Here is a 27,748-nt window from a genome sequence, read left to right on the forward strand (position 1 = left end):
TATTGTATATTATCTTTTATGGCTTTTTAGCCGAATAAAGAAACTTGACTGACTGAGTGGCCTCTCACTTTTGATGGGGCTGGTGAAAGCAGTTGGGAAACATCCATGACAACGCGGTCAAAACACCGCGCTGCCATTACCACGGGTCTTTTACAACGCAAGTCGTTACCACGACTTGCGCTGGAGGGCGCTCTAGACTCAGGAATAGTAGATGTACTATTCCAACACCTTCCCTACTGTACGTAGGCTGGAGTTGGAATAGTAAATCTTACTATTCCTAAGTCCAGCACCCTACAGCGCAAGTCGTGGTAACGACTTGCGTTATAAAAGATGCATTGTGATGTACCGCGATCTAAAAGATCGTGTTGTAACATCATACAACACTGGCTCAAAACAAGGAATTACCAGGGGACTTTGGGCCATATTATCAAGAACGGCACAAACATTATCGTCACTTTAGCGGCAGTAAACTGCTGCTAAAACGGCAATAAGGGGCTTGATAATATGACCTTGTGAATTCCAATAGGAGCCCAGGTTCATACCAGAAAATGGGCTTATGTGGGAATTCACAAGCCCCTTATCGCCACTTTAGCAGCAGTTTCCTGACGCTAAAGCGGCGATCATTTTTACATAGTTTCTTGTTAATATGGCCCCAAGTCCCTTGGTAATTCCTCATTTCTTAGCTGACCTTCATGGTCTCCTTGTAATGGGCACATTTCTCCCCACACCCAGAGTTACTGGTAACCCCAATATCAATAATGCCGGGTTGGGCAAATGGAGCCCATTTACCATCCGACTCATAACGAGAGCCAAAGGGGTGAGTGGAAGAGCAATGAAACACTTGATGATGGAACGTGCAGTGTAATGATAGAAACTGCAGCTAGTGAAAACAATTCACAAAATACAAGATCATGCCTTTCACCAGTAACAGTGCATCATAAAGTGTAATTGTTTCTACTTTCACAGTACCTAGGCAGCTTAGAGTTTTGGAATTGACAGGCGGTGATTTGGGCACATCATTAATCTTCACAGGCCGGTTTCAATTGGGTGATGGATTTATATACCGCATTGTAACTGCTTGAATGACTAGGATGGGCTGTCCTGTGGGTGGGCACTCCTGTCCAAAGCATGAGCCACATTTAAGGTCTGGTTACAGTGTAACTTACTTATTGTTGGGTTATTGTGTAGTCTGTGCGACAAAAATGAAATACTGATAAATGTTTCAATAATTTTTTCAGAATTCACCCTGACGAAGGGACGGGAGTTCCGAAATGCATTGGGATGGCTTCATAGTTTACATTTTTGCATTTTACCATGTGATTGCTTGATATTTGATTTATATGTATTTGTGATTATTTTTTAAATAAGTGCAATTTTGTAGTTTGTAAATCAAGGAACACTAAGTTGAAAGCAATGATTAAAATTGCATGATATGAAAATCAAAAATCGTTTTGTATGTGAACTGAGGTCTTAAGGTAGAATATTATTTTTATACTGTTAGTATTAACCATAAATGCTGTGCTAGTGTGAGCCCAAGTCACCTGTCGGAGCTTGGCCACTTTCACTGTTTCACCAGTAACTGCCTTAATTTAACATTGCACAATAGGATGTTTTTGAGTGTTTGTTTTAAAGTAATCCTGCTTCAACATATTTCTGCCTTTCCATAGATTTATAGTAACTTGGGGGCATATTGTCAAGAGAGGCGATAAAATTATCGCCGCTTTAGCGGCAGGAAACTGCCGCTTGTGAATTCCAATACCAGCCCAGGTTCTAGTGTTAACCTGGGCTGCTATGGGAAATCACAAGGGCATATTATCAAGGACAATATCGCCGCTTTAGCGGCACTTTTCTACCGCTAAAGTGGCGATAATTTTCTCGCCTTTCTTGATAATATGCCCCTTGGTTTTATAATTTCAAACAAGTGGTTGTAAAGCATTAGAGCACCAATACACCATGGCCGGCTCCATTTATAACTATATTCCCAAAAATGCAGAAAAACCTACATAACAATATCTCCACAAGAAATTCAAAATCTGTGGGAGAAAGTTGAAAATGCAGGGTTAATTCCACATTTCCCAACTGCTGTAAAATTGTTAGCGCATTTAAGAATTGGCACTTGATTTATTGTGAGAATGTACTTAAACAGGTAAGTAGATTACTCTCAGTGAAAAAAGTCTCTCTCCGCAACCATCCCGAATCAACTTCAATGGTAAAAGTTCATGGCACAGTTTAATGTTAGTGCCCAGTGGTAGGTTATGCACCATAAAATCCCTGGCCGCAAAGAAATTTGTTTATTGTACTGAGAAGATTTTTTGATTGACAGTGGTTCCTGAAATGTGGTGTGGATTCCTTCCAACAGACCGTAGGATGCACACAGGCATTATACCAGCGATCTGTAATAAGAGCTAATTACGTTCAGTAAAAATCATCCAGAGCTTCTATTAGTGGAGTCAGTGTGATCACCTCAGGCAAAATGACATTAACGGCTACCATATGCAAGATAACCAGCAATGAGCATCTCAGTGCATCAAGCAGGCTTGCAAGCAGTAGTGGAAAAAATACATTGTCAACTTAGAATGCCTCTACATTGGTAATAGTTAAGAGCCATAGCTACAATGCATTGGCACCAAAGTAATAATATTTGTAGTAAATCTCCTCATTGTCACTTGTTTTTTCACTGAAGTATCGGCTTTAAATATGTTTTGGAAATTCAGCCATTTTCTGCAAACTTGCTGATGAGGTCTGAAAATACGCCCATTTTCGTCTCAAATAAAACTGTCCATTTTGGTATACCAATATTAATTCAGCAGGATTGAGTACTCCGCCGAGCTGATGGTCTTACGGCCGCTTCAATTAGATGTATATGTGATACGCAGAAGAACATTGTGGCAGCGGTCTTCAGTGCTGGCAACCCGCCCGCTGTCAGTCCTAATTTGGAAGTTCCCGTTGGGCTAGCGGTGTCCTGTCGGTGGAGTGCTGACGGAGAGCGACTGTGGTGGTAGGAAGACAGCTGAGTAACATATTTTTATGTACATATATGTATAAATGTTGTGTAGTGAGCATATTTTGTACATTCTTCATTGCACCCCACCAACCTACACACAACATGCAATGTATACCCGCACACACCACAAACACCTACCTTCAGGTCCATCTGATGGGGTGCGGGTCTGTCGCAGTCAAGGTGTAGCAGGTAAGGTGGGAGCTAGGCGAAGGAGTTGAGGACAAAATCGCAGTCTGAATCCCACAAAAAGGTGTGTTTTACACTCCTTTTCATCCCACTCCGCCAACTCAAAGTAGGAGGGATTAATGCCGGAATTCCCTTCGAAACAGCCCACATCCAAATCTGGAGGGCCTGAATCCTGGCTGGAATTCTGCCGCTGCCTGCTGCAGCCCATCCTACCGCAGGGGGGTGGGGTGAAGTCCTGGCGGAGGATGGGAAGGCTGCTAAAAAAGCCCACTCTGTCGAGGTCCCACCAAAAAATATATCAGGCCCAAAGCTTCTAAGTTAGTAGGCTGGGCTGTACATAAGAGAGCTACTAAAAGATAGCTGGACCACATGAATGCTACTTAAATGTAGCTGGAGGGCTACCAGTAGTTCACAAGCTGCCAGTTGAAGAAGCCTGCTCAATTATGTACCTTAGGATTCCTTGGACACTCTGAACGTCTCAACCTTAAACAGTCAATTAACTAAATTTGGTTGTAATTTGTTTATACCAGCACAGTCTCACATACGTTTCAGTATTTCACTCTACGATTGTTATACAAAATGTCTGAGATTATGACATTATGCCATGTCTTGTAATTGAGATTTAGTTGGGATGAAAAAGCTACTATGGTAGCACAGTAAAAACATGACTGAACCAAACGTGTGTCTGTTGTTAGCATCACATTCAATTTTGTACTTCAAAATGGACCCAAGGACACATTTTGAGCCAGATTGGCATTTCACAAAATAATGCCTTCTTTTGCACCTTTTGTGACCATTTAGCATCATTTTTGCAACAGAAACTAAGTGAAGTTTGTCCATGTCTACCATTAACCTGAGAGGTATATTTTGTGGCTTATTGGACATTTCTAAATTGGATTTTCTGAGTATTTTTGCAATTTACTACATCAATAGTGCTTGGGAAATGTTAGGATGTGGGATTCCCAAACATGGGATGGGTTATGGATAGAACTGATAGATTATGCCTTTCATGCTTCTAAAGTACATGAATACAGATTTGGCAGAAAATTGTTAAAGTTGACCCAGACTAAGATGACTAGAGGCTTAGCAAGAGCTAAGGGATACAATTTGTAACTAAATGTAGGCAGCACTGCAGATATACTGTGCTTAAAAAATAAAATGGAATTAATAGATGTAGAGTGGAACCTTCTGCATTACCCACATTGTAACATCAACTCTATGATATCATGGCCAGAGCCACCATCCGTAAGCTGCACTGGTAACCCATCGAATCCAGAATCCAGTTCAAAACCCTTATTATGACATTCAAAATACTTAAACTCGGATGCCCTGAGCTATTGCGACCTCTCCTTACACTGTACGTGCCGCGGCGCAATCTGCGTTCATCTGGCCAGCACCTACTGAACGTACCCCGTATAAAGCTCTGCCGCACTGGTGGTCGCTCCTTTAGGGTTCTGGGAGCCAAGCTCTGGAACGCTCTGCCATTAAACATCCGTTCTTTGGAAAACTTATCTACTTTTCGGAAGGCCATCAAGACCTACCTGTTCCCCTCTCCCTAGGCCACCTGTCTATCCCACTCTTCTCATTCTCAGGGTAGTGTCTGTGGTTTCTTAGCGCCGGGACGCCTCTTTGCTGGGGCAGCTGTCGCGCTCTACCAAACTTATAACATAACATAACATGGGAATTGGTGAGTGGTGTGGTTGTGACCTATATCACCTTTGTAAAGTTCCTATGAAAGGGAAATTCCATAGGCATTCATCTCTTCTCAGATTTGATACCATCACTTTCCAGAGAGCATTTGGTCACATACATTCTCTTTTCGAGAGATAAAGTCACATATTGGTTGGGAAGGTATATGGGAAAAATGAGATAAGAAGGAGATTTCTATAATAGGGTCATACTTTAAAATAAGGGACGATAAAGGTGAACTGCATAAAAAGTAAGCAAAGATTTCTAATTATGTGGATCATACAATGCACATCAGGAAACGGTATGTGATTCTTTCTAAACATACTTTACTAGTTAGAGGGCGTAGCTAGTAGCCTTCGAAGATAGCAGCGTAACGGCAGAGATCTGGACCCAGACTGATTTATAATGCGGTTTTTGCCTTTCCCTTGATAAATATCCCGCATAGAAATTGAGCTCCCGCATGTCCAAAGTGTTCCTCATGTGGTTGTTTGTATCCATTAAGAGATTTTTGACATATGGTTCACAACACAACGGGTTAAAGCGTCTGCCACCCAATGTCTGTGAGGCGATCTTCAAAATGGCACCCGTTTCTCCTTAAAGGCCCGTAATACCGCCTCATGCATTGCGATGCAGAGTCTGATTTTCAACAATAAAAACATCCCTATAGTTAAGCATCAGGTGCAACATCCCTAATCTCTTCTGGTGTGCATGCCCTGTCTTGGTTAGTCCACTGAAGGAAATTTTATGGGAACACCTTGCTTCCTAAAGTGCTGCAATATAAAATGGCGGCTATGAGCATTCCATACGCTTTATAAATGCATCTCAACACCGCCTTTTTTTAAACTTTCTAATGTGGCACTATCTGATTGGTACTGGCACAGTGTTCTGCTATCTTGCTTTCTATAATATGGCAAAGTACAGCTGACTGCATGTGGAGGCTAGTAGTAGCAAGTAGTCACATGCAGTGAGAAGTAGTGAAAAGCACTGATAAGAAATGGTGGCAAATAATGGCAAGCAGTGACAAATTGTGCTGTCTGCAAATATAAAAGTGCACCGCTTATTTAACTCATCGACGGTTTGAATTACCTCATGTTACCTCGACTAATGCGATTCTGCTTCATGTGGAGAAGCTACAAAACAGAAAGTATTGTAAGGAAGCTGTTGTGTTTTTAAACTGTTTAATGCCACTGTTTCTGAGACTGACTGCCGTATCCCAGGGGTAGCTACCCTATCCCAGTGGTGACTTCAAGTGGTGGCAAGCTGTGCCATGTAGAAGCAAGTAGTTGTGTCTGCATATGTCAAGTGTCAAAGAACTTTAAAAATATCAGTGCATTGATTGTAACTTGGTGAGTAGAAGTCACAGGAGAGAATATATTCTACAGATGCTGCTGCATTCTTTGTAATTTCCTTAGCATATACTGGCTTTCATATCCTAGTGGTAACTGCAAACAGTGACAGGTAGTGAGTGGCTAGTGGCTGCAAGTGTCTGCAAATACACCACTCATTTATAACTTAAATCTAGCTTAAAATCTCTCATGCTTCAACGACTAATGCAAATCAGCTGCATGTAGCCCAAAAGGTTAAGTGGGATCACCATGTCTGCATCTGACTTGCGTTCATGTTTTGAGGCTCAGCTACGCGAATTTTGGGGTTTTGTTTTCATCATGCCTCGCAACGCATACAGCTCATGTTTTCTGCCTCTCTAAGTAATCAGGGCCTTAGCATAGGATTTGTTTATTTCTGTAGTAGGGGATCTCTGTGTATAGTCATAATCTAGTGAATAGTCCCGCCCATGTGCGTGGACCCCGGAGCAATCAAAAATAATCTCTTACAGTGTCAAAAAATGCAGAAAATGCATAGACACTTAAGAGAGAATTTAAAGACAGATAATGCAGCCAAAAAGGCTACACTGTCCAGTACTTCAACTAGAAATTCCACCATAAAATCCACAAAACAGCAAAGCCTGTACAGATTTCCCTTGCTTAACAGCAAAATCCCTCAGGAATGATAGAGAGAAGAACCTGGACAGACAAGCCCCATAGGCTGCCATTATGTGGCTTAATTAGGATACTGTGCCTTTAAGGAACCTTCCAGAACCTTCTCTCAGTATCCCAGAATGCATAGCAGGTCCAACTTAGCCTCAGTTCTTTTTTCCGGCTCCTGCAAGCAGGACCCTGGAGCATTGAGCTCTCCCTTTTCAGGGGTTTTTGTTAGTGTTTTACACTAATTTCGATTTTTGGTACTTTTAAAGTACTTTGGTGACTTTCTTTCTGTGTTTCTGCGCTCTTTTTTGTCCATAATGCCTGCATTATTCGACAAATGCCCTGAGTGCTCAAGAAAGAAGGCCAGGTCAGACTCCCATGAGGTCTGTATTCTCTGCCTTCCCTCTTCCCACATTCCTGAGGAGTGTGTGATATGCAGAAGCTTCTCTGGAAGGACCCTGAAGGAGAGGAAGAAGATCAGGCTTCAGGGACTTGAGGAGAGAAAGTTGAAGGCACGAGGTGGGTCAGGAGGGGCTCCTTCTACCCATGCTGAGGCCTCTGGGGGGCTCCCCAGGGGCAGGAAGACCAGCCCTCGCCCAAGATCTCCGTCTGGGTCAGTTGCGCTGACCACGACGTCGAGGGGACGGTCAACGGCCAGTTCCAGGTCTCCCCAGGGCTCTGGGTCGAGAAAACGTCGCCCGTCGACGTCGAGGAACGTGTTCCGGCCGCCGTCGAAGCCGGTGTCGATATCCTCGTCGTCGCTGTCGGCGTCGAGTGGTCGACATCGGAGGGCCCGGCGTCGGCGCTCGCCGTCGAGGCGACACCGCCGTTCGCCGTCGAGGACATCGTCGTCGAGGGGATCCTCGTCGTCGAGGTCGCCGTCGAGACGGAAGGCGTCTCCGGCGCCGAAGAGGTCGACGTCGAAGCATTCCAAAAGACCGACGTCGAGACGGTCAAGGAGATCGACGTCGAGAAGGTCAGAGAGGTCGACGTCGAGAAGGTCCAAAGGGTCGACGTCGAAGCGATCCAAGAAGTCGACGTCGAGGCCGGCGAAGAGGTCGAGGTCGCCGTCGAGGCACCATCGCCCGTCGTCGAGGTTTCGTGGCTCGTCAATCTGGTCGGGGTCGACGTCGAGACGGAGACACGGTTCGACGTCGAGAAGTGTGATTCGGTCGACGCCGAAGGACCGTTCGACGTCGAGGGGACATCGGTCGTCGTCTGGGCACCGGTCTTCAACGTCTGGAGGTCCTAAGGACAGGCCCAGGACTGTGGGGGGCTCCCCACGCTCCGGAAGAGATGGTGGCTCGCCGGGAACGGCGCATTCCGGGGTGGATACTCCGATGAAGCCTTCTACACCTCCTTCGCGGCCTGCTGTGCCGAAGGGTCCGCCTCCGAAGGCCCCTACCCCACCTCCGAAGCCGGCTCCGCAGACCCCGCGTCCGGTTGCTCCTCCACCCCCGGTCCCACCGAGGGCGGTGTCGATGCCTAAGTTTCCGACGCCTCCGAAGAAGACTCCTAAGAAGCCTAGGACTCCTGACCCTGGGAGGCCGAAGGAGCGTCCGAGGCCCAAGAGGTCGAGGTCTCGCTCGGGGAGACGGGACAGATCAAGGAGTGGCCATGGATCTTCCTCACGATCCAGGCGTCATCACAAGAGACGTCGGTCCAGGTCACGTTCTCCATCTGGGACCCGTTCCTACTCGCCCACGCTGTCCGATTCGCCGGAGACTAGGGTGTCTCCGATAGACGATATAAGCACATTTCAGGAGGTTCTCCTGCGTGGAGCGGCGAAGTTGGGCATTGAGGTTGAAGCACCTACGGCTTCTACCTCGGTGATATTTGAGACATTACACAAAAGGCACTTGTCTCGCCCCCTGTTACCTCTGGTGCCGGGGCTCCTTGAGCCCGCCAAACAGCTATTCCTGACGCCGGCAACGGTGAAGTCTGTACCTTCCAGGATCCTAAAAAAGTACAGGGCTCCGGACTCAGACCCAGCCTTCTTGAGGAAGGACCCGGTACCGGATTCGGTCATCGTGACTGCTGCACGGAAGCTTCATGCCACCTCCCCTGCGTCCACGGTGCCTCCGGACAAGGAGAGCCGTTGGATCGATTCTGCTGGTCGTAAGGCGTGTGGGACATCCGCCTCGTCCATGAAGGCCGCCAGTGACTCGGCTTTGCTGGGACGTTACGACCGGTCCCTGTGGGACTCGATGGAGCAGTTCGCAGACCTTGTCCCTCGAGACCGCAAGGAGGACTTTGTGGAGATCGTCCAGGAGGGGATGCTGGTCTCTAATCAGGCCATCGGCGCCGCAGCGGACATATCATTGCTGTCCGCGCACGGATATTGCCACGGGATTCACCAGAGACGCCACGCTTGGCTCAGGTTGACGTCATTGAAACCGGAAGCACAGCAACGCGTGGCGAATCTCCCGTTTTCCGGAGATACCCTCTTCGGGAAACACGCGGGTGATGAGATGGCCAGGATGAAGGCCGAAGCGGAGACCCTGACGGCAGTGGGCTTGGAGAAGCCCAAGGAAAAGAAACCCTTCCGACAGTACCAACGTCGGTTTGGGTCGCAGGGTCGTGGAAGGGGGCAGTCTGCTGGACAACATCAACAGAAGCAGCAGCAGCAGCAGTACAGGCGGCCCTTCCAGAAGCGACAGGGTGGTAGAGGTCGTCAACAGTCCTCTACCGCGACCAAGGGCCCGGCCGGGTCCCGTCCCTGAGCTGTTACTTCCCCCTCGTCCGTTACCCGCTCCGGTGGGGGGAAGCGTTCAATTTTTTCTGGCAGAGTGGAGAAAAATTACTCAGGACAAGTGGGTGCTGAATATTGTTTGCAATGGATACAGTCTACGTTTCACCAGCCCTCCTCCATCGATTCCTCCCGTCAGCTCGCAGTATCAACTGCGCGAGCTTCAGACGGAGGCGGACGTTCTGCTAAGGAAAAGAAGAGAGAAGTTTCGCATGCTGTCGTTGCATCAGATCTACCCTCAGCTGCAACGAGGAGACTGGATGTGTGCCATAGATCTACAGGACGCATACTTCCACGTGCCCATTGCATGCAAACACAGGAAATTTCTGCGCTTTCAAGTCGGCACCAATCATTATCAATACACGGTGCTACCCTTCGGACTGAAGTCTGCACCCAGGACGTTCTCAAAATGTATGGCAGTGGTAGCGGCACACCTGAGGAAGAACAAGGTGTTTGTCTACCCGTACCTGGACGATTGGTTGATCAAAGCCTCCTCCTTCTCGGAAGCTCAAGCACACTTCCAGAAGACGTGCGTTCTCTTGAACAAGCTGGGGTTGCACATCAACATGTCCAAGTCGGTCCCGATTCCGGTACAGTGCATCCAGTACTTGGGGGCCTCCATCAATACGCTGTCAGCAAGCGTGTCTCCTTCGGAAGAGCGACGTTTATCACTCGTTCGGAAGGCTCAGGCTCTCATGAAAACTCCGTCTACGACTGTGAGGACGGTGTCTTCTCTACTGGGATCGATGGCCTCTTGCATCTTTCTCACTCCTCACGCACGGCTACAGATGAGACCTCTGCAGGAGTGCTTGGAGGATCAGTGGGACCAGAGGAGAGGTTCTTGGGACGACAGGATACGACTGTCTCTACATGCTCTTCAGTCTCTAAAGTGGTGGTGCTCGAAGGAGAATCTCCTCAGAGGCGTTCCCTTCCACAAGGACATTCCCACACAGACCATCGTGACGGATGCGTCTCTCCAAGGTTGGGGGGCGCATTCCGGAGACCTGCAAATTCAAGGGACGTGGTCCCCGACGGAGTCCACGTACCACATCAATTTCCTGGAACTGAGAGCTGTTCACTTGGCACTGAAGGCCTTTCATCCGTCCTTTCAGACCAACTCTCTGCTTGTTCAGACGGACAACACGACAACGATGTATTACCTCAACAAGCAGGGGGGCTCGAGATCGCGCACTCTGTCGCAGGAGGCGCAGGCGATCTGGCACTGGCTTCTGGCTCGAGGACTGTCGATAACGGCCACCCATCTGCCAGGTGTGCAGAATGTTCAGGCAGACGAACTGAGCAGAATCGTGCAGGAAAACCACGAATGGGTCATAAACGACGAAGTACTAGGAGAAGTCTTCGCAAGGTGGGGAACTCCAGACGTAGATCTGTTTGCCACCGCCGAAAACAGCAAATGCCGAGGCTTCGCCTCCAGGTACTACCAGCCAGGGACGCTGGGGAACGCGTTATGGATCAACTGGTCGAACAGCTTTCTGTACGCTTTTCCACCAATTCCCCTGATTCCGGCGGTTCTCATCAAGCTGTCTCAATCCAGGGCGAGAATGATTCTGATTGCCCCGGAATGGCCCAGACAGTGGTGGTTCACGGACCTGCTTCACCGATCTTTCCTTCCTCACATGAAGCTGCCGTGCAGGCCGGACCTTCTCACGAAGTTCGGGGGGCGGATGGTGCACCCCAACCTCTCGTCTTTGAGTTTGGCGGCATGGCTCCTGAAATAGTGCAATATGGCCATCTGAATCTCCCAGAGGATTGTATGGGCATACTGAAGGAGGCTAAGCGACCTTCCACTAGGACTTCCTATGCTTACAAGTGGAAGAGGTTTTGCATCTGGTGCAAGTCTAAGAACTATGATCCTATGTCATGCAAGGAAGATGTCATCCTTCCATATCTGCTTCATCTGGCGCAGTCGGGCCTTAATGTCCATTCCATTAAGGTTCATCTGGCTGCTTTGACTGCCTACAGGAAAGGCCCTTCACAGACTTCCTTTTTCCAGATCCCTGTGATCAAAGATTTTTTGGAAGGCTTGAAGAAAGTGTTCCCTCCTGTCAGGCTTCCTTCGCCTTCATGGGACTTGAATGTGGTGCTGTCCAGATTGATGAAGGAGCCTTTTGAACCCATTCATAAGGCTTCGTTGCAGCACCTGTCCTGGAAGGCGGCGTTCCTCGTGGCCATTACATCGGCCCGCAGGGTGAGTGAGATTCAGGCATTGTGTTGCCAAGAACCTTATACTGTATTTCATAATGCTAAAGTTGTTATGCGTACTCACCCTAAGTTTCTTCCCAAGGTTGTTTCTGATTTTCATATCAATCAGACTATCACTTTGCCTACGTTCTTTCAGAATCCTTCATCTCCGGCGGAAAGGTCTTTACATTCCCTGGATGTGCGGAGGGTGCTGAAGTTTTATCTTGATAAGACTAAAGATATTCGTAGGTCAGACCAATTGTTCATCAATTATGGCTCAGTCAGGACGGGTCTTGCTACCTCTAAACAGTCCATCTCTAGGTGGATTGTGTCCTGCATTCAGTTGTGTTACTGCAAAGCTAATAAGACCTTAGGGGGCAAACCTAAGGCTCATTCCACCAGGGGCAAGGCTGCTACGACAGCTATGCTCCGTAATGTTCCCATTGCAGAGATCTGCAAGGCGGCCACTTGGAAGTCGGTCCATACCTTTGCTAAGCATTACTGCCTGGACACTGATGCCAGGGCAGACGCTCAGGTTGGGCAGGCTTCGCTGCGGAATCTGTTCGCACAGTAGTGGCGTTATTTTATTCTCCACCGCCGCTTGGTGTGGGGATGGGCTTGCCATTCTATTCACTAGATTATGACTATACACAGAGATCCCCTACTACAGAAGGAGTAGTTTCTGTCCTGTAACTCCAGTTCTGTAGTAGGGGTATCTCTGTTATAGTCATAAGCGCCCTCCCGCCTCCCCGGTGGAGTGTTGTTCATGATCATAATGCTACAGGTCTGGCGTTTTCTGCGCCTTCAAAAAGAACTGAGGCTAAGTTGGACCTGCTATGCATTCTGGGATACTGAGAGAAGGTTCTGGAAGGTTCCTTAAAGGCACAGTATCCTAATTAAGCCACATAATGGCAGCCTATGGGGCTTGTCTGTCCAGGTTCTTCTCTCTATCATTCCTGAGGGATTTTGCTGTTAAGCAAGGGAAATCTGTACAGGCTTTGCTGTTTTGTGGATTTTATGGTGGAATTTCTAGTTGAAGTACTGGACAGTGTAGCCTTTTTGGCTGCATTATCTGTCTTTAAATTCTCTCTTAAGTGTCTATGCATTTTCTGCATTTTTTGACACTGTAAGAGATTATTTTTGATTGCTCCGGGGTCCACGCACATGGGCGGGACTATTCACTAGATTATGACTATAACAGAGATACCCCTACTACAGAACTGGAGTTACAGGACAGAAACTACTCCATCTCTATCTTGCTGCTGGCTTTTCGACTTTCACCTGAGTCTATATGCGGTCAATTATATCACTTCTATAGTTCCATAACAAGTTCCAGGCTATCGCACTACAACCCTTCACAGCCGATATCTCCAAATACCAAGTAACAAGTGGAATTTCTCCAAGAGTTCTCGCTACGCTCTAGGCTGCATGATCATGGCAGACAGAAGAGAGGAAGAACACAGAGTTGAATCATGCAGGTCCAAATACCATAAAGACCCCAAAGATCACAAACTGGGTCAAAAGAGAACAAAACAAGATTTGCTTTCTCCAGATTCCCCGGTAAAAGGGAAACCGGGCTTCTTGGATAGAATTGACATTATTCTATCAAAACCTAATGCTCTCCATGGTTTCAGTCAACTAATATTAATAATAACAAATATATTAATAATAATAGTGATAATAACTATAGTAAATATTGAGTTCCTCCAATCAGAAATGGGTGACCTCAGGCAAGTTGTACGTACACTGACCAACATGCTGAAGATAGCAGAATTTCGCATCAGCAAAGTTGAAGATAATCAGTGCTCTATTACAAAATCATCTGAAATAATGTTGCTAAAAATATTCTCTGTAGAAAAAGAAATAATCAGCCTTGGAAGATAGAAACAAGAAAGGCAATCTCCGAATATTTGGCCTCCCAGAAAAAACACAGACAACTCCAGCAAATCTTGCGTCTGCTTCCTAGAATCGTGGTTTGCTCAGGTCCTTGAACTTACATTTGATTAAAATTTTGAAATTGAATGGGCCCACAGGATACCAACATACATCACCTCTGTCTCCCTGAACAAACCAAGGGTCCTCATATTCAGACCTCTAAGGTACCAGCATACTGAAATGATCCTTGACCATGTGAAGAAAATCATAACTTTCAGCTGGAAAGATCATAAAATTGGCATCGCACAAGAGTATGCAGGTCCTACAGTGGAGTGAAAATAAAAGTTCTTAGCTCTTCTCCAAGATCTCCGCTCCCTCAATATACCTTTGTCCTTTATTGGGCCAGTGAAGATGAAGATCATCTTTGAGGGTACCCCACATATTTTTGACAAACCAAAGGATCTGGAAACTTTCATACACCAAATAATTGAAAACCAAATGTCGCATTGAAAATTGGTTTAAATGATATGATATCCCTTACGCCTCTGTAATGCCACTCCTCTAATAGAAAAATGTCATTATGTCCTACTTTACCTTGCCACCCATGGTATGCCCTTGGTATGCCCAATGTATTACTTATGGTATATGGCATACTAATGGTTTTGCCACCATGATTCATTTTGTAAAGAATAACTCTCCTTTATGTTATAAGATGTTCTTCAAATATGCCCTTGTAGCTTAGCAGTTATATGTTCTCTCAGTCTTTTCATGTTCTTGCTCATAGACTCGCTTTCACAACACTTTTTATAATGATATGTTCTCCTCATTTAGGATTAGCTTAGTGTCTTCCACTGTATTAGGTTAAATCCTTTGCAAACTCCTTAGGCCCTTTACATCTATGGTTGCTTATCTGTGGTTAATCATCTATGGTCAATTTAAAGATGCTATCATACCAAAGTATAGCTGTTTGCTACAAATATATATGTTAACTCAGCTGTGTTTACCCATCTATGGTTACATTAAAATTGTTACCATATCATACTATAGGTTATTCCATGGTTAATCTATGGTTATGCTTCTAGGTTGCCCATTTTTGGTTATTTTAGAAACATTCTTTGTTCTTTACTCTTAGTTAAGTTAACAAGCAAATAGTGTACCCCGTTTCACAGCTTTGGGAATCTTTCTGTTCTGTGAAGTGAACAACAGCCCAATGCTGCTGTTCACCAGGGGGCAACAATTAAAGGTCAGGAGGGCCGCATGTGGCCTTCGGGCCGTACTTTGAGTATCCCTAATCTAGAGAAACAAATCCACATTTTAGAAGAAGACAGAATCAAAGACCTTAAATTTAACAAATTTGGCCTCACCATCAAATTCGTAAAACCTAACAAAGCCCCAGACCTGGACGGTATCCTGCTTCCTTTTACCACAGCTACCAGCAAATATTAGTACAGCACATTCTTACCCTCCTCCATAACTTTGACTTGACGGGTAAACTTGGAGGCTCCTTCTCAAAGGCACATATCGTGGTCATTATCAAAGAGGTGAAAGACCCACTCGACACAAAGAAATTTAGACCTATTTAGTTATTAAATACAGACTACAAAATCTATACTAAAATATCGGCACTCCGAATTGAGAAAGTCCTTCCTCTTCTTATACATCATCTCAGACAGGCTTTGTAAAAGGTCCCTATTCGGCTGATAATATTAGGATTTTTTTCCATGTTTTCCCATGTTTTAGAGAAAGCAAAATTACTCTCCTCTCTGGTCATGGCTATGGCTATGGACACAGAAAATGCATTTGACAAGGTCTCTTGGCCCTTCCTATAAGCCACTTTGGAAAAATTCAATCTAGGTTCAAGATTTACTCGCTTGGCCATGGCATTATACTATAACTCAATAGCCTGCATTAAACTTAATGGACACATTTCTGATGCTTTTAATCTTGCTCGAAGGACGAAGCAAGGCTGCCCCTTGTCCCCTTTATTGTTGCTTCTTTTAATCGAAGCACTGCTATATTCTATTTGTACTAATTCAAAAATCTAAGGTATTCCTTTCAAAAGCGTATCTCAGAAATTGGCTGCCTATGCAGATGACATCCTAATTTTGTCCACTGAGACTGACAACACCATCCCCGTAATTCTCAATGTCATCACAGATTATGCCAAAGTCTCAGGTTATTCCTTAAATAAAGAAAGAACTGAAATATCCTCCTCAATAATTTGTGCCCTCCATTTATGGCCTCAACTTCAAACCTTAAATGGCAACCTAACAAACTTAAATATTTGGGAATTGAGTCTGACAAAATCTATCTCAAAAAACAAAATTCATACAAAACCTCCCTCCTCACAAAAATCGCAAAGTTAACCGAGGAGTAGCCTCCAAAGTTCATTACATTGTGGTGTAGGGCTGAAACTGTTAAAATGTTAATTGCCCCTCAAATCAACTTCTATCTCAATATGCTGCCACCACACATCTCCAGCACCTTCTTTCCATCTCTCAACGCTCAAATATCAGACTTTATTTGGTAAGGGAAAAATACAAGAATTTCCCTTCGCAAATTAGAATCAAATAAACAAAAGGGTGGTATTAACCTCCCTAATTTCATGTTCTATCAAACAGCTTTCTTAGTTAGGCCAACTGTCTGGTTGTTACACCCATCTGTTCCTCATTGCCTCACCTGGGTGGACATAGAGTTGGACCCAATGTCCCCTCTCTCACCTATAAATATTCTTACAACAAAACAAATGAAGGTACCTCATTCTTACTAAAGAATTAAAACCTCCATCTCTATTGTCAAAATATTTATTAAATGCTTCCTCACCAAATCAGAGGCTCAGAGCTAGCCTCCCTATGGATCAATCCATCCATAAAACTCAATCCTAGCCCCTCTAGGAAAAATGAGCCTCTCTTGTCTTACTATATGTTAAAGACATTATATCCCCGGATGAATCACTAACTTTTGCCACACTATCATCCAAAATCGGTCTCTAACCAAGTGATTTCTAGGACTTCCTCTTTCTTAAAGTGGCTCTGAGAGGTTTTAAAACCCCACATGAAGCAGTCTGTCTCAATTTCCTTCAAAACCTAATAACCAAAAACTATAAAGTCTCCATAATCTATAAAATACTTTTAAAAACTTCACCATCTTTAACAGATGGCATCTAAAAAAACATGAGAAGCATCATGCATTAAATGTAACCTTGACCCCATATTACCATCACAATGGCCACATATTTGGAAATCTATGCTACTTCATAATAGTTTTGCCTCTCATCCTACAGTGCAAACTTTGGACAACATACAGAGCATTTTGGATTACGGAACGGTTAAAAAGCGTTGTCTTTTATTGTGAGCTGCTTGTTGGCTTTGGTAACACTCCAGAGGTGATATAGAACATTTGCTGTTTTACTGCACACACATTAATAACCCTTTCTGTTTATCTATTTAAGCTACACTATCAAACACATTCAATATACAGATTTCTTTATCACATACCATAATCTCTCTAGGTATTCATGCAGCATCTGGCTCTGTACTACAAACTCACTATCATCTTGGGATTGTTTCCTTATTGATATTTTGCTTGCAATGGGCATTTAAACAATCCTTGCTAATTGGAAAAATTGTAATAACATCTCATACCATATGTGGTGGGCTTGGGTATGTTTTATAAGAGGTGCCGACAACCTGCTACATAATCAGACATTGAACAAAAAGTCCTCTAGCCTTTAATGGTCTAAACTGGACTTATATCGGCAAACGATTAACTCACCCAGATCCACATCAGGAGACTCTTTCGTACTATTTCATTGTTCAGCATTCACCTCCCTACGCTCTCTCTCCTCTTTTTCTCTCTTTACTCTCCCTCCTCTCTCTTTTTCCTTCCTCCTACATATGTGCTGTTTTGTGTGATATACTAAATATACACCTTTATAGCTCACCGATTTCTGTCCAAGATATGATTCTACTCATAGATTTACGTGCAAAATGTTGATACAATGCTGACTGCTATTTCAATTGCATTTAAACCTCTCTGTATCTGCTATATCATGATTTATTTTGTTCTTTGGGAAAACATAACTCAATAAAAATGTTTTGAAATCAAACGATACTAGCCTAGTTAAGTCTTTGACCCACTGATCAATATCAAGCTGCTGTAACAATTTCCGAGGATAATTCATTCTGCAACAAACAGCCATTTGGAAATCCAAAGCATATATCATTTATTTGAAAAGGTGACTGAGAAGAAATTGTATGGCATTAGGATATAGGGTGACATCTGGGACTCCATGTTGGTGTTCTTTTTGATTCTGTTAAGGATTTCATTTCACCAGGCCTGAGCAGTGTGGCATTCAACAAATATTTGGAGATACCCAGGGGCACATATCAACGGCCAGCGATAATTATTGCTGGCCGTGCTTAGTGATAATTTTGTTATCCCAGGCTATCTCTGGAATTTATCGCCCTGGTAGCGCGTTATTAACAACGCGTTTCTCCAGGGCGATAAAAATTCCAGAGATAGCGAGGTTCTCGACATTTTGCAGGGAACATTACTGGTTTTCCAGCGATGTTCCCTGCAAAACGGCGATAACCTTGCTGATATGACCCACAGGGTCGTATCAGCATAATCCACCTCAATGTTAGGGATTGGTAAGTCTGCATTTTAGCAGACGTTAATTTTTGGAGAAAACAGTAGTTTTCTCCAAAAAACTAACGTGTGCTTAAATGCTGGGGCAGCCTTGTAAATATCGCAATGTGAACATCAGCGATATTTGCAAGGTACTCCATCCTGGGTACGCTCAGTGACGCCCACTTTGCATCTCATTAGAGATGCAAAGGGAGGCTCTGGGAAAAAGGGTGCCTACATGCGATTATGCATGTTAGCACCTTCTTGTAAATAGGACAATAGTTTTATCTCTGCTTTTTTGGCTTTGTAAGTCAAAAAAGCAGAGATAAAGTGCTTGTAAATATGCCCCCCAGTGTCTTCTTTCTTGCATTTTCAGCATTATGAGGTTTTTTGTTTAGACTAAGCTTAAGAAGTTTAAGAGGTTACTAGCAAACTCTGCAGGTCAAAGCAGAGTTACCTATCAGATTACAGTGCTTCCAACACTGATGCTGCTTCTTTGGATAGGTTTAACTCAATTCTCCTAGCCTCAAGAAGTTGAGCAGTATAACTGATGTCATCCAGACATAAAGATGATAGAGGGAGAGGAGTAGGCCTAACGGCTAGGGCGCTCGACCTCGGACCTGGGGTTCTGGGTTCGAGTCTCGGTAACGACGCCAAAACCTCCTGTGATTCTGGGCAAATCACTTAATCTTCCCGTGCCTAAAATGAATGTGTGTCTGTCCTCATGTAACGTAACTGGTGCTATGTAAAGCGCTCTGATACCTGATTCGGTTCGGGTCTAGTATGCGCTATATAAAACTCTGCAAAAAAAAAAAAGAGTATAACACTTGTTTTCTTCCATATTTTGCTCAGAAGCAAATTTATGAGATCAGTTGACTAGTTTTGGAAAATGTCTTAACATGTATTTTCAGATGCAAGTATGGGCCAAACAGGTTTTATCAGTGGCAAAACCTACAATTTGGAAATTAAGAGGGCTTGTAACTGGCTTAATGCTCTTTCTACTGTACTAAATACATTTTACAATGTGAAAACCTTTTCTCAAATTTCAAAATGGGTTTAGAAATGGTTACAGATTCAGTATTTGGAATGGGTGTTTTTTTGGTGTCCTTTCCAAATACAAAATTGGAACCCTATGTATCATATTTTGGCAACTGTAATTCCTGATGCAAACAACTGATAAATTATAGACCCCCAAGTAGGGGTGGTAATTGATTCACAAAGTGAAAGGGAACACCTTTGGTCCTCTACCCCTTTGGAAAACACGGAGGAAACTTCATGTCAAGAAGGCAGTGGTCTAGAAGGCCAGTCAACTCTCATCAAAGTTGTTCAAAATTGAAAACTTCTTTTGAAAAAGGAAGCACTGCTTCCTTAAAGAAATGTGGTTGCTTTAAAAAACACAAAGAAAAGTTTTTAATTTTGAAATACAATCACAGGAAAGGTGGTTTGCTGTTCCTTGCAGGCCGCCATCCCTGTGATTGTAGCCAATTGCGCGGGTTTGCAAATTGCAGCCTCCCTAATTAATATTCATTAGACAGGTCATTCTGCACCCTCTACAATTCCATATTTTGCAAACTGATGTATTAGTTATATAGGCCGGTTTGCAAAATTAGATACAGGTTACAAAAAAACGGGTTGCAAATTTGTGACCCTTTGTGTGATCAGTAACTTTGTACACCACATTCCCAAGTTCTTTAAGTAAAAATAGTTCCAGATCCCTGGTGTGACAAAATTGCACTTCATACATAGCTTGTTGGAAGGTAACGCATTGCTATTTTTCCACATGTGGCTGTTAACGTTTTATTTTTTTACAGAGTTTTATATAGCGCGAACTTGACCCAAATCGGGTATCAAAGCGCTTTACATAGCACCTGTTGCATTACATGAGGACACACTCATTTTTGTTAGGCACGGGGAGGTTAAGTGATATGCCCAGAATCACAGGATGTTCAGCGTCATTGCCTAGACTCAAACCCAGTTTCCCAGATTCGAGGTCGACCGCCCTAGCCGTTAGGCCAACTCCTCTCCCCAACATTAAATACCACAAGTGTACCAATGTTTCAATTGAGTTATTTTATTCCTCAGTTTTAGGTATGGGTTGACCTATAGTCAGGCCTTTGAGTGCTGGGAGAGGATACAATTGGATTGATTAATATTTCTACAAAAAAACAATTTTGCTCAATAGACGATAAAATACATTTCATTTCTAATCTGCTGGTTTGCTCCCTAGATAGCCAATTTAGAGTTTCACCAGTAATTCTTTGGTGAAAGTACCTGGCTTGGTTTAAAATATAGATATCATTATATCTTTTAGTGTCAGAAAATATATGCTAGACCCTACTATTCATTAAGTCAGCTCATCCCAAAATAATGAATTCAGGGATCCCAAATCATTAGGATTTGTTAAGTCAGCCTCTTCCCTTATGCACCATGCATAATGCTGCACCAGGCGACATTTTTTTTCTTGGCTTCCCCAAAGCCTTACAATGTCCCGCTTGCCACTGTAACCCACATGCTCTAAAATGTTTTAAGGTATTTTGACAACCATCTCCCCAAATCCTGACTATTATGAGCCTTCCTTCCATAGGAACATATTTACCCATCACTCCATTAAAGCTTATCTTGTCCTGCACCCTCCCTAATTAATGCAAACGAGCATGCATAATAAATCCTATGAAATATCCTGCTTTGCTCCAGATGAAAACCAGATTGTATCCCTATCTTTCTAGCGTAAATATAAACTTACTCCCAGTCTGCATCTTCAAAGGTCTTATTTCCATTTACACCGGGGTGTTACTCTATAATGTTCTGTGTGGTTGGGAGGTAGTTTTAATCCTTAAAAGAGTAACAAATGCCTAAATTCATCAACCAAAATTGTGATTGCAATAGTTGCGAAACAGCTATTGCGATCGCAATTGTTGTTACCGCAATTCATGATAGTAAGAACAACCAAATTGCGAATTCGCTAAAAATATTTTGCGAGTTCGCAATTAAATTCGCAGAATCAACGTGGAACCACCTTTGCGATTCTGTAAAAGCGATGTTCCACTGATTCTGCGAAATCATTTGCGAAATCGCAAAATAATCGCAAAGCAAATTTGCGAAAAACCCCAAAATCGCTATTAGCGAGGCACAATTTAAGGAGAACTCAAACCAGGTGGTAACCATGAAGTTCAGTTGGAAGAAAAAAAAAACTAACAAGATACAGGTGCGGGGATAAACAAACACACTTAAGGAGACACAGTAGGAGCATGAGGACATTCACAATAACAGGACTCTACATTGTGGTAAGGCGACGAAGGCTCCAGGCTGCAGCCCGGAACCGACGCAGGATCCAGGAGCGCATCTTCCGGCTGCGGATCACACTCCTGGGCCAGACTGAAGAGGAGATCTACTCAAAATACAGGCTGAATGGGGCAATGATAAACAAGCTCATCCGAGACCTTGACCCCCTGATGCAGCACCCAACAAGGAGGACGAATGCGGTGCCCACCCATGTCCAGGTCCTGACATAGTGACCCAATACCCGGGGAGCACACATGATTCTTTCATATTCAGGCACAGCAGCATACACACCCGCTTGGCCAGGGGTGACTTTGGCGAAGGACACCTCCTAGGTAAGTACACATGCCCACATACAGTACGCCAAGCCCATGTAGCTGCGCATGACAGGCACTGACCCTCTGCTCCTTTCCTTCAGGTGACAGCGCCTATGGCCTCCGTGAGTACCTCCTCACCCATACCTCAACCCTGCCTCACCACAGGAACGGCGTTACAATGCAGCGCACATTCGCACCAGGAATGTCATTGAACGGACATTTGGGATGTTAAAGAGCCGATTCCGCATCCTACATAAGACTGGTGGGGCCCTCAAATACCAGCCTGAGGTCTGCTGCCGCATCGTGGCCGTGTGTGCTATACTCCACAATATTGCTATCAAGCGGAGGATACCTGTGGAGATCTCTGGCAGTGAGTCAGAGGGGGACAACCGCCCACCTGCACATGTGCGTCATGCATGCGGGGAGAATCCTGCTGAAGGACACAGGCGCCGCAACAACATCACACTGAATTATTTTTAGTGCTCCAATACCCCTCACACAACACTGCACTCCTGCCTGCCAAATCAAAAAATGACATGAGTATGATTTGCGTTTCAAATAAATTCTCATTATAATGTAAATAGGATCTTTCTTTTACATTTTTTGGTTCACAAAACATGAAAACTGTATTAAGTCCTACAGCCTCATGATTGGGAAGCAGGCCTGATTTGTACTTCAGCACGGCACTGCTGCTAATAGTCAGTTAATCACTAGCGCCTCCGGCCAGACGCGCCCTGTCGCCTCTCCACATCCACCTCACCAGTATCGGGCCTTGATTCTGCAGTGGGCCTGGTACTGCGGTGTCGTTCTTGTACCACCGGCAGGGACAGGCTGCTCAGACTGGAGGTGCCCTCACTGGCATCATTCCCCCCCCTTGCATGGGCATGGCCCCCATACCTGCTGGTTCTGGACAACAGTTGTGACCTGTTCCAACGCCCTAGCAACATCCTGGCAGCATTGCTCCATCTGGCATTGCATTGTCAGGGACCGGCGTGATAGTTGGGAAGAAGCATTCCCGATCAGGTTGTTTGACCTGGTGTATGCCGAAAGGCGGGTCAGCAGCTGGCGCTGGCGGCGGCGGGTGATGTCCTGCTGTGACACCATGATCTGGCTGTTCTCCCTCACTGCAGCCGTTAACACCTGCACGCTTTCGGTGAGCTGGCTCATGTTGTGCGCTGTTTTGTAAAGCTGCAGCTGCATGGCTGCCATGTGCCGTGCCTGCTTCTGGTGGACAGCTAGCATCCGGCGTTCGATGCAAGCCCTTGTTCCTGATCATGTTGACCCCGGTCAGCCCGTGTTGCCACGTTGCCCTGCTGCCTCATCCGGCCACTTGACTGCGACCGCACAGTGGCTGTGCACCGTGTCTGCCTCCTGGGTGGTGGTGTGGCCTGTTCCACTGCCATGTGTGACGCATGGGGTGGTTGCTCTCCTCCTGTGGCTGCAGGGGTGGCCCTGTTTGCATGGGGAGGTGATGGTACTGGTGCAGGTGTGTCTGAAGGTCCAGGTCGTGGGGCAGGATTGCTCTCTCCCTCGGTGTCCTCTGTGTTCTCATCAATTTGGAGTGCCTCGCTGCCCGTGCTCTATGGTTCAGCAGCACCTGTGATGTAAATGGGTGCATGATTAATGATATGAATCTTGCACATGGGAAGTTGCGACATGCATGCAGGCTTGCATTCCCTGACTGGCTTTAGGGACATGTTTGACTTGACAGGTCTGGCTGTGTGTGGCTATCAGTAAAGTATTATCACACTACTGGTCCCACAATGCAATATGGCGTTTCTGATGTGCATGGCCTACATCACTGGGGTTTTCAGATGGCTAGCTCTGGGGGCATGGGCATTGTTAGGGGACGGGATCGCATTTGCATGGCTCTTACCTTTTGATTGTTGGGTGGGTCGGGAGGTGTCCAGCTGGGTGACCCCCACGCAGGCTGCAGGGTTGATGGTCTCCTCCACCAGGTCTTCAAGTGGTGTGTTGGGCGCAACTGTGGGGTCTCCTCCTCCGGTCTCATGTTGCTCCCCCAACCTCTCTGCAATGCGCTCTTTGGCACGGCCTCTGAGGTCGTACCACCTCTTCTTTAGTTCATCAATAGAGCGCTGGGTCACTCCGACAGAGTTGACCTTAGCCCTGATGCGCCGCCAAATGCGCCTCTTGTCTGCTTCAGGGACCTTCCGGGATTGCTTCTCAAAGAGCCTATCATGGTCCCTGCTTACACCCTCGATGAGGAACTCCGGCTCCTGTTCAGAAAATGTAATTTTTCTTTTTCTTCCAGGTGCACTGCTTCCTGCTGCTTCCTGGAACATTCTGGTTCTAGATGTGTGTCCTGTTGTGGGGCTGCAGGGTGTGTCTGTTGGAGCTCTGTGCTGTGCTTCTTCCACTCTCAAGCTCTGTGTTCAGAATGAGTGAGGGAACTGCCTACTCCCTGGTTGTGATGTCATCATTGTGCTCGAAATGAGACTTCCCGTTTTTGCGATCTCGCAGTTAGCGAGATGGCAATTTGCGATTTCGGTAATTGCGAAATCGCAATTTCAACATGGGAAACCGGCGATTCTGCGATTTTTGTAGGATTTAGCGGAATTCGCAATCGGCGATTGTGGCCGACTGAGAATCACTTTTTTGGTTGGCTTTTATTGATGCATTCCATTCTGCGAATTCTAATTTGCAATTTAGAATTCGCAGAATCTGGGCTTGATGCATCTGGGGGAAAGAGTCTATACTGCGAGGGAGAGCCTCTGGGTATATTGCCAGTGAGCTTTAAGCACTGCTACAAATCATGCCTAAATCGTATGTTCTAATATCTCTATGCATCTGCCAATTCAACTTTCTCTGTAATTGTGCAAAGGCCATTAGGCTCACACCACCCCCGCCAGTGATCTTCTAGTGTTGAAAATCTATTTCTATCCCATACTGTAAAGCCTGTCAGCTTCCCAAGATCAGGTATAAGAACACTTCACCACAAGGGGATCTTTTCACTGGTTATTGCATCATATTTCAATTAATCTGTGGACAGTCTTTATTCTTGAATTAGCGTTGCCGTTGCTGCCAGGAGATACTATACTCCTTCCTTTCCTTCATATACAGCACTAAAATATCCTCCCTCTTCCACTGCGTCTCTGTTTATGTTCAAGGATGGCTATTGAAGGGGTGCATATACTTAGTGTATGACTGTTAAGTGTGAGGCCACTAGTACCGCCTAGTATCAGGCAGGGCAATCTCTGCATTATGAAAGCCCTCTGTAGGCTGGCCAGAGAGTTAGGAGGTGGGGGGCTTCCTTCCCAAAAGAGTATAAGCAAAGTCATCTCTATGATGATGTCCTTCCATACAAAAATTCTCCTAGAGGCCCCTTTAGCTCATCTTAGAACTAGTTGATGGCTGCCAAACCTAAAAGGGCCCCCGCCCTCTCTTCTGAAGACACTGATTCAATGTTATCACTATATATGTGAGCCTTGCTGCAAAACAAAGACAGCTACAATCCACATTGCAGATGATACCCCTTGTATTGTTAACAATTGTGACCACTGTTGCTCCTTCATCTCTTTACTACTCCATATGCACATCTGCACATTATGTAAAGCTACATAATGCTTTACCTCTTTTCTAAGCAACACGGAAAATCATCAGGAAGGGTCCCCTCTGGACCACACCGCAGTCAGTCTTCTGTGAGGTCCTCTTCGCTGACTCTCTAAGAAGGGCTGTATCCACATGCTGGACTGTGTGCTTTGGCCTAAGGTCATTGATTACAAGTGAACACTTAAAGCTTAAATCCATTAACAGAAAATGTTTCCTAACCCAAAATACCCAAGGATGGTTTCTCCTCAACTAACCTCGTGCACCAAATATCTCAGCTTTAGCACAAACAGTCAACACTCTTAAAACTCTAACTACAATGAAAACACAAGCTGACCGGTACCTTTCACACTTTTTAGCAACGTAAAACCCCAACTCCTGTAAACCAAACTGTCTTTGGGTCTATACCATCCTTATAGAAGAAGTTATTTACTCATGGAGTACCCTAGACATGCCTGTCATATTTGAAGGTAGTATTCTACATAGAAGCATTCCTCAACAAAGGTCAATATGATTTCAGTCATATTATGACTATTTTTATCTTCACTCTGGCTACTAAAGTAACTGTGTATTATAATCAAGACCAGCTGCACAGCTATTACGATTTGAAAGTCAAAAAACCAACCAACATATCCGCCTGAGAACCTGACCATCTCCCAGACCAACTACATTATCAGAAGCTAATTTGTAGATCTTGAACACATCACTGGTGATAAAGGGTTTACGCCTAAACTAAAGACTATAGAACAGTATCCCCATCAAAATCACAATAGTGCTTCCATAATGAGTTAACAGAAATCCTAGCCCAATGTTCCTAACATTTGCAAATCTGAGCTCTTGTGAAAGCACCACCACTCCTTAATCCATCCACTTAACTCCTTCACCTTCCCTGCTGCTATGTACTCAACATTCCTGTAAAGTATCTGCATACTGACTACAAGACCCCTTACTTTATTAGTGTTGAACTATCCTCTTTAAAGTATATGCAGTGCTCCACTGCTTTTTGAAGTTAAGTTTGCCTTTTAGAAATACTCCTACAAAAAGCAAAATACGATATTGGCGATTATTTGGTTAGCTTTGGCATGATGAAATTTGAACTGTACTTCAGGTTGCAGATGCGAACATTTAATCCACAGAGCTAATTTGCTAACACATTCTGCATGCATGAGAACACTATGTGTTGGGCCATATGTTGTGATATTGCATACATCTGCCTTGCCTACGGAAGTATGCTTAGCCAAAACACTTTGCATGTGGTGCCAGGTGCAAAACTGTATTATTTCCACTGTTTACTCAAGCTTCCAGTTCACTACCTCTTTCCTTTCCACTTTTGCACAGAAATACCTGCTCAAGCAGAACCAAATGCTTTTTGGAGAAGCACACCAAATGTATGTAATTCCCAAAAGGTAACTGATAAAATCAATTACTTCTGATTGGAAAGATGCAACTTTGCTTCTGGGCATACTTAGTGGGCATGGATTCGTTTTTCAAGACATGGAGCTCGTAAATCGAAATCTCATAAACCCATACCATGCTATCATCCGTTTTGGGATGTCTTGATGGCTATATTGCTACTGTTTTATAGTTTATAGTCACTAAATGTATGCAAATATATATTCATGATAAAAACAAAGGTTAAATCTAAGTTATAGTTAAGAAAACTTTATTTATTCTTTATATAGAAACCCACCTATAAAAACTGGAGAATTTATAAAGTTATAGTTATATCTTAAATGTATAATTTACGCACCACATTCAATTTACTATACGTCATGCACCTCCGTACACATTCTTGTCACATCAATCGCTACACTACATTAACTATAACTCAACACTCTACCATGCACTGTGTTCTGAGAAATTATGTCATTTCAGATGTCATAAGTCTGACTGCTATGATTTCACATGCCATAAGTAATATAATATACAAGGGTATAACCAGTACATGGAGAAAGGGCGAGTAATAGTTATAGCATTAGCAATAGGGGGGTAGTTATATGAGTTATAGGATCCTCCATAAGTTATAGGATCTTCTGTGCCTTCTCTGTAAAATAAAAAAAACATTTCTGGCTCCAGGCGCAGGGTCCCTAACCTGACACCTTATGTATTTTCCTAACATTTTTCTTAGGACTGAGAGTGGTTGAAAAACCTGCTTTTAAACATTCGTGAAGATTCATCCAAATGGCAGCAAAGTTATTAGGAAAACAAAAAATACTTTCCCTATGGAAACGAGGTCCTAACTGAAACAGTGGGTATTCTCACTATACTA

The 27,748-nt window shown here is 44.5% G+C and overlaps 1 protein-coding gene across 2 annotated transcripts in view; it reads right to left on the reverse strand.

The window, feature by feature from the left end:
- Positions 1 to 27,748, reverse strand: part of TBC1D2 (TBC1 domain family member 2) — a 511,011-nt gene that overhangs the window by 19,517 nt on the left and 463,746 nt on the right. The gene's annotated exons all lie outside the window — the stretch shown is intronic.

The sequence above is a fragment of the Lissotriton helveticus genome, chromosome 2_1, assembly GCF_964261635.1.
Source record: "Lissotriton helveticus chromosome 2_1, aLisHel1.1, whole genome shotgun sequence".
NCBI lineage: Eukaryota > Metazoa > Chordata > Amphibia > Caudata > Salamandridae > Lissotriton > Lissotriton helveticus.